Consider the following 9080-nt stretch of genomic DNA (forward strand, 5'->3'; position numbering starts at 1 on the left):
GCCGCCGCCGCGCCGCGCCGCCGCCAGCCGCCGCCGCCGGAGCCGCCGACTTCGCGGAGCTGCCGCCGCCGCCAGCCGACCCCGCGGCCCGAGGTTCACTGCCGCCTCGATTTGCGTGCCGCCGGTTTTTTTAAAAAAACCGAGCGGTTTTCTTTGGTTTATTTTATTTTATTTTTCGGTTTTTCGTTAGATCGGTTTTATTTTTTGGTTCGGTTAAATAGCGAGCATTCGCTTGTTCGTTCGTTTTAACGAACGTATTCGTCAGATCTGTTTAGTCAACGAACGTTCGTTCGTCAGCCTGTTCGTCGTTTTTTTCTCGGATTTAATCCGCGATTTTTCAGATCGCGATTCCTGATCCGATTTTCATTTTAGTATAATTTTTCGCTCGTTTATCGGAATCAGGCGATTCAAGCGCCTGGAGTTTCGTCTCGAAACCCTCTTTTCGAATAATCAACTTAAACAAGTTTTTGCTTCTGTAAAATTTTACTTAGATCCAGATTAGTAAAACGAAGTTGTTTTCTTTCGCCGTTTGACTTTTGTTGCTTTGTTTGATTTGGTTTTTTTTGCAAAGCGGAGTTCTTAAGTTGAACATTCTGGTTGGATCTTTTATTCGAGTTTTACCAGTGCATTAGATGAGTACTTATTGTATGTTTGTTTGTTTGTTTGTCTGCGATAGAATACCCGGAGTGCGCCGCCTGTTACTTCGAGTCTCTAGGTTTTGCGGATCATCAGCAAGGCAAGTAACACTTTGATCATACCTTTTCTCATACCTAGTTTTTATGCATTAGATCAATCCTCAAACAATTGCATGATTAGGATCTAATTAAATTGTGGGATGGGAAGTAGATGAGGTAGTACCTATTACCTGTTTTATTTTCAAACCCCTGGGAGTTACTTCTACGTTTGCTTTTTATGCCATGCTATGCTAGTAGACGTGGATTGGGTGAGTGTATCCATGACAGATGTGAGATTGTTAATCAATGGTTTATTTAAGTTGGCAACTTAAACACACATCTGGGTGGATTGAGGCACCTGGTTTCTATCAGGACTTGCCTATATTTCTTCGGACCGCCACCCAGGCTCAAAGGGATCATGAGATTATTCAAACTAGAAACTTCCCTGTGCAGCCACAAGCCATTATGGGCTCTGGCATAGTTGACTAAGTCGTGTGAACTCTTACAGGTAGACTAGCAGATGTAGGGGAAAGTAGGTGTACCGGTCTACCCACATGTAAGGTGCTAGTGCTTCCGAAAGACTATGTCTCGGTCATCCGTTTCTCAAACACCATGTAGTGCGAGGAATCAAACGGAGGCGATCGAGTCTTGTGGGGAAAAGTGCGCAAACCTCTGCAGAGTGTACAAACTAATCATGATTAGCCGTGTCCCCGGTTATGGACGTTTTGAGTATCTAGTACCTGGATATCATGTGAATCTCATCATGTTACTTTAATCTAATATTGTTGTGTTTGATGAGTACTTTTAATTGGGATTGAGAATGCTGTCAACCATTCTCAATGTTTAACAACCACCATGATAGTTAATTAAATTTATTCCTTTGCAGTAGGGAAAAATTGGCTTTATGCAAAACTGTAACCATAGAGCTTTTACACCAGCCAAATTGCATGTAGTGTAGCTTATTCCATTGTTATTCTCTATGTGTTACCTTTGCCAGCATATTCCATGTGCTGACCCGTTTTCGGGCTGCAACGTTTCATATTGCAGACTTTTTAGACAACGAGTAAGGTGCTTTTAGGTCGTGGTTCTATACTCAGTGATGCCGTTGGAGTTGATGGACTCGCTTATTTTCTGAGCCTTCCGCTGTTATCGTTTTTAGATGGCATTAAGCCATATTTATTTCAATAAGTTCTCTTTTGAGACATTCGATGTAATAAGTGTGTGGTTGCTACTCTGTTATAAATCCTCCAAGTACTGTGTGGTGTCAGCATTACTGATCCAGGGATGACACTGAGCACAGAGATCAGACTGGTTGAGGTCTGGTCGCTACAAGGTGGTATCAGAGCACACGCTGACTGTAGGACACGGCCACTAAGCTAAAGCCCTAGATCACTACTCTTTCTTCTCATTTCTGATTCCTCATCTTTTCTATTCCTTAGGATGGCGAATGCAAGGATCAAGTTCGCACAACTAGATGAGAATTCACCTTTTGGATGTCACTTGAAGGAAGCCACTAGATACCTGAACATAGGAGTACCAAGCTTCACCGGTACTTTCAACGCCACTTTACCCGAAGAGGAGCGCTGGAGGATTCAAGTCAACATTCCAGGAAGGACATTTGCGCCAGTCACGGAGCCAATAGAGTTTACCTTTGATGTACCAACATGGAGCCTAGGAAAAAGCATGGCAGCTCACATCGCCATGGGACGGATTGGAGAAGTTTACCACAACGACCTCAAGAATACTATCTACCAGATTTGTAGGCGCCGAGATGAGCATTGGGAGATGATCACCACCAGGAGGGACAGATCAATCGCAGCTTATATTCAGGAGTTAAACCAACACATCCGATGCCAGGAGAATCAAATGTGCGCAGATATGGAGGAACTACAGAAGGCTATGACCAAGGATCAAGGAGCTAGAAGCAGAACTCAAGGCTACATGTAAAGACTATATGGAAGAAATCGTCGCTCTTGTAAGATAGAACGGTGACCTTAAGGAGAATATTGGAGTATTCATGGGAGGATCAGCACCCAGAGAGGAAGAGGATGAACCTACTTGCCCAGATAATTATATCATCATCGACGACACCGACTCGGATCCCGACGACAGCGATGATGACTATGTTGATGAAGCTGGAGCAGATATCATGGAATCTTCATCGGAGCAGTTTTTCTAGTTGACCACCATAACAGTAGTAGAATTTTCCACCATTTAATTAATTTTAGTCCAAGCACTTTTTGTAACGATAGTTAGACCGTCGTATGCCCTTGTTTGAATTGTTTGGAATGATATTGTGTGTTTTGTCTCATGTGCATATGGGTAGTGTTATCCCACTAGACCTCATTCTATTCTAAACTCTCCCCTTTAAACCCTCAGATGCCTCCGAGACGTGACCCCGAGTTTGTTTTTCCGCCAGAGATCACTTAGTTGATTCAGCAACAGAATACCTTGATTCAAACATTGGTACAGAACCAAGGCAACAACAACAACAACAACAACAACCCACCACCACCACCTGTTGACCATCTGGCACGTTTCTTAAGGTTGAATCCGCCGGTGTTTTCCAGTAGCACCGAGCCGATAGTAGCAGATGATTGGCTCCGTAAGATAGGGAGGGAGTTGACCACTGCAGGATGCACGGATGGAGAAAAGGTGAAGTTTGCCGCACATCAGCTTGACGGACCCGCAGCAGCATGGTGGGAGAATTTTACAGCCACTTACCCTGTAGACACTGTCACATGGAATCAGTTTCAGCAAGCTTTTCGTACTGCCCATTTTTCAGCAGGAGCTATGGCCATGAAGAAGCGTGAGTTTCGCAACTTACGCCAAGGAGGACAGATAGTTGGCCAGTATGTGGATGATTTTAGTAAGCTAGCACGTTATGCCCTAGATGACGTTGCTACGGATGCAGCTAAGCAGGAGAAGTTTCTAGAAGGACTGAATGATGAGCTGAGCATGCAGTTGATGGTAGCCACTTTCAATAACTACCAGGAGTTAGTAGATCGTACTCTTATGATTGAGGGGAAGCAACAGCAGATTGACAATCGTAAGAGGAAGTATGCACAGGGGAAGTACAATTCTGGAGCTCAACAGAAGCCCCATTTTACCCCAAAGTCAGGGGGACATTTTCAGCATACTCATGGAGGAGGTAGCTCGCATAATCATAATGGTGCAAAGAATGGAAACGGGAACGGAGGAAGCAATGGACAAAGCGACACCAACCCGTCAACACCATCCAAGGCAGACCTGAGTCATATCACTTGTTATAAGTGCCATAAGACTGGGCATTATGCAAATGATTGCCCAGAAGCTCAAAATGGAAATGGCAACGGAAGCTCAGGAAAGAAGCCGAACCCTTTCAACAGGGGGCAAGTGAACCACGTTACTATGGAGGAGGTTGAAGCTCAGCCAGACGCAGTAATAGGTAAGTTTTTGGTTAAGGCATTTACTGCAGTTGTTCTTTTTGATACTGGTGCATCGCATTCATACCTATCAAGGGGATTTGTGAATAAGTTTAGCCTGCCCACTAAGACTGTTAAGACACCTATGCTAGTGAGTTCACCGGGAGCTGAGTTTATGGTCAGTCAAGGATGCTTTCAGGTGCCATTAAGTATAGGAAGGCATGTTTTCCCAACGGATTTAATTATATTGGAATCCCAAGGTTTGGATGTAATTCTTGGTATGGATTGGCTGTCAATGTATGGAGGGAACATTGATTGCGCCAGTAAGTCGATTTTGCTTACGACACCAGAAGGAAGAAAAATCAAGTATGTATCACAGCATGAGCCAAGAAGAGCACATGTAAATTCCTTATCAGGAGTTGTGCAGGAGGAAGTACCAGTGGTAAGGGATTTCCCCGATGTATTTCCAGAAGAGTTGCCAGGCATGCCACCGGATAGGGACATTGAGTTCTTAATTGAACTACTGCCAGGCACTGGACCTATATCCAAGAGACCATATAGGATGCCAGCCCAAGATTTGGAGGAAATTAAGAAGCAGATTAAGGAGTTACTGGATAAAGGTTTTATTCGCCCAAGTTCTTCGCCTTGAGGATCACCAGTACTTCTAGTGGACAAGAAGGATGGATCATTAAGAATGGTTGTCGATTATCGCGGATTGAATGAAGTAACCATCAAGAACAAGTACCCACTACCAATGATCAATGATCTATTTGATTGGTTGCAAGGAGCTAAGGTGTTTTCCAAGATCGATTTGCGATCAGGATACCATCAGTTGAAGATTAGGGAGCAAGATATACCGAAGACGGCTTTTACCACTAGGTATGGGCTGTATGAGTATACCGTTATGTCATTTGGTCTGACTAACGCCCCATCCTATTTTATGAACATGATGAACAAGGTGTTTATGGAGTTTTTGGATAAGTTCGTCGTAGTGTTCATTGATGATATTTTGGTTTACTCGAAGAATGAAGAGGAACATAAGGAACACTTGCGTTTGGTACTCGAGAAGCTCAGAGAACATCAGCTATACGCCAAGTTCAGCAAGTGCGAGTTTTGGTTGAAGGAAGTTGGATTTCTCGGACATGTTATATCCGGAGAAGGTATTGCCGTAGACCCCACTAAAGTTGTCACTGTGACAAACTGGGAAGCACCAACAACAATTGGAGAGATCAGAAGTTTCCTTGGACTCGCAGGATACTGCCGGAGATTTATTGAGAATTTCTCGAAGATTGCGAAGCCTATGACAGAGTTGTTGAAGAAGGATACTAAGTTCTTTTGGACTGAGGAGTGTGAGGCTAGTTTCTAGGAGTTGAAGAAATGTTTGGTTACCTCACCAGTATTAATTCTGCCAGACCAGACTAAGGATTATGAAGTGTATTGCGACGCTTCACGTCGAGGACTTGGAGCAGTCCTTATGCAGGAGGGAAGAGTTGTTTCGTATGCTTCACGACAGCTTAAGCCTCATGAGTTGAATTATGCTACTCATGATTTGGAATTAGCAGCCGTAGTGCACACACTGAAAACATGGAGACATTTTCTCATTGGAAATCATTGTGAGGTGTACACGAATAATAAGAGTTTGAAGTACATCTTCACGCAAAAGGAGTTAAATCTCAGGCAGAGGAGATGGTTGGAGCTTATTAAGGATTATGATATGAGATTGCATTATCACCCTGGGAAGGCTAACGTTGTAGCAGACGCGTTGAGCCGTAAGAGCCACGTCAATACACTAATGATGGGATGAATACCCAAGGAGTTAGCCGAGCATCTTCATGATCTATGTTTGGAAATAGTTCCGAGAGGCTATGTAGCAGCAATGGAGATTCAGGCTACATTGATGGATAAAATCAGAGAAGCTCAAAAGACAGATAAGGAAGTTGCCTCTATAAAGGAGAAAATGAACGAAGGAAAGGCTAAGGGATTTCGTGAGGATGAGTACGATACCCTACGATTTGAGGACCGTGTTTATGTGCCCAATGACCCGGAGATCAGGAGGTTGATTCTGCAAGAGGCACATGATTCACCATATTCAATTCACCCCGGGAATACCAAGATGTATTTGGATTTGAAGGAAACTTTCTGGTGGACCGGAATGAAGAAGGATATTGCAGAGTATGTAGCAGTTTGTGATGTATGTCAGAGGGTGAAGGCATAACATCAAAAGCCAGCCGGATTGTTGCAGCCACTGCCTATACCCGAATGGAAGTGGGACAAACTAGGCATGGATTTCATCACGGGATTGCCCAGGACTCGTTCAGGCTATGACTCGATTTGGGTTGTAGTCGATCGTTTGACGAAGGTAGCTCATTTCATTCCAGTAAAGACTACCTACAGCGGTGCCAAATTGGCTAAGATATACATGACAAGGATTGTATGTTTGCATGGAGTTCCGAGGAGTATCGTATCAGATAGAGGAACCCAATTCACCTCGAAGTTCTGGAAGCAATTGCACGAAAAATTGGGAACCAGGCTGGAGTTTAGCACAACTTTCCATCCGCAGACAGATGGACAGACCGAGAGAGTCAATCAGATTTTGGAGGATATGCTTAGAGCTTGTGTGTTGGATTATGGATCTAGTTGGGATGACAACTTGCCATACGCGGAGTTTTCTTACAACAACAGTTATCAATCCAGTTTGAAGATGGCCCCTTTCGAAGCCTTGTACGGAAGGAGGTGCAAAACCCCATTGTTGTGGGATGAGGTTGGAGACCGCCAGTTGTTTGGACCGGATTTGATTAAGGAGTCTAAACAGAAAGTAAAGTTGATCCGCGACAGGCTCAAGGTAGCTCAGTCAAGGCAGAAGAGCTATGCAGATTCAAAACGCAAGGAGACAGAACACGAAGTCGGAGACAGAGTTTATCTTCGAGTATCTCCGCTACTAGGAGTTAAGTGCTTTGGAGTTAAAGGAAAGTTAGCACCACGTTTTGTGGGGCCATACAAGGTTTTGGAACGCATGGGAGAAGTAGCGTACAAGTTGGAATTACCTGAGGGATTGTCAGGAGTTCACGATGTGTTCCATGTTTCACAGTTGAAGAAGTGTCACGCAGAAATAGCCGGTATACCACTGAGAGATATTGTGCCACTGGAAGCAATTCAGTTGAAGGATGATTTGACTTATGAGGAGAAACCAGTTAGAATTCTGGATTATGCCAGTCAAGTTACCCGCAGTAAGGTTATCAAGTTTTGCAAAGTTCAGTGGAGCCACCACACCGAGGAGGAAGCCACCTGGGAGCGAGAGGAAGATCTGCTCAAGGACCACCCTCACCTATTTGCTAGCCAACCCGAATCTCGAGGGCGAGATTCATCTTAAGGGGGGTAGGTTTGTAACATCCCAAATTTTCAATTTGGAATGTTATATATAGATCATCATTGCATATCATATTTTGTTGCATCTTTGGCTCGATCCTAGAAATTCTATGCAACTCAAGGACCCTCGAAGAGAGTTGTAGATTTCGTTATTTTCTTATTTGAGTTTTTCTCAAATTTTGAAAATAGGATCATTGATTTTACTTATTTTATGTTCAATTATTTCTACTACCAAATATTCAGAGAGGGAATAAAATGACTTTCCCAAAATAAATAAATAATGAAGATTTAATTAAAAAAAACAAATAAGTTTTATTTTGGAAGTTTTTCGCCTTTTATTTGAATTTAGGAAAAATGTGCGTTTTTCAAAATTGCACTTAGGCCCCAAATAAATGTTCATTAAATCCGGCTTGATTTTAGAAGCCGGGGAAAATTTATTTCGGGATTTTCGGAGTCCGTTTAGTATTTCTTTTTATTTTTCTTCTGCGCGGAATTATTTAAAAAAACGCAACCGACCTACAGGCCGTGCCCGAGCGGGACTCCGCCCGGGGGCACCTTTAAATAGCGCCGCCCCGAGCCCCCCCAGGCCCAGCCGCCCGCCCCGCCAGCCCGCAGCCGCCGCCGGCCCACTTCGCCGAAAGCCTAGCCGCCAGCCGCGCCGCGCCGCCGCCAGATCTGCCGCCGCCGCCGCGCCGCGCCGCCGCCAGCCGCCGCCGCCAGCCGACCCCGCCGCCCAAGGTTCACCGCCACCTCGATTCGCGTGTCGCCGGTTTTTTTAAAAACCGAGCGGTTTTCTTCGGTTTATTTTATTTTATTTTTCGGTTTTTCGTTAGATCGGTTTTATTTTTCGGTTCGGTTAAATAGCGAGCGTTTGCTCGTTCTTTCGTTTTAACGAACGTATCCGTCAGATCTGTTTAGTCAATGGATGTTCGTTCGTCAGCCTGTTCGTCGTTTTTCTTTTTCTCGGATTTAATCCACGATTTTTCTGATCGCGATTCCTGATCCGATTTTCGTTTTAGTATAATTTTTTACTCGTTTATTGGAATCAGGCGATTCAAGCGCCTGGAGTTTCATCTCGAAACCCTCTTTCCGAATAATCAACTTAAACAAGTTTTTACTTCTGTAAACTTTGACTTAGATCCAGATTAGTAAAATGAAGCTGTTTTCTTTCGCCGTTTGACTTTCGTTGCTTTGTTTGATTTGGTTCTTTTTGCAAACCGGAGTTCTTAAGTTGAACATTCTGGTTGGATCTTTTATTCAAGTTTTACCAGTGCATTAGATGAGTACTTATTGTATGTTTGTTTGTTTGTTTGTCTACGATAGAATACCCGGAGTGCGCCGCCTGTTACTTCGAGTCTCTAGGTTTTGCGGATCATCAGCAAGGCAAGTAACACTTTGATCATACCTTTTCTCATACCCAGTTTTTATGCATTAGATCAATCCTCAAACAATTGCATGATTAGGATCTAATTAAATTGTGGGATGGGAAGTAGATGAGGTAGTACCTATTACCTGTTTTATTTTCAAACCCCTGGGAGTTACTTCTACGTTTGCTTTTTATGCCATGCTATGCTAGTAGACATGGATTGGGTGAGTGTATCCATGACAGATGTGAGATTGTTAATCAATGGTTTAT

The sequence above is a fragment of the Triticum dicoccoides genome, chromosome 4B (assembly GCF_002162155.2).
Source record: "Triticum dicoccoides isolate Atlit2015 ecotype Zavitan chromosome 4B, WEW_v2.0, whole genome shotgun sequence".
NCBI lineage: Eukaryota > Viridiplantae > Streptophyta > Magnoliopsida > Poales > Poaceae > Triticum > Triticum dicoccoides.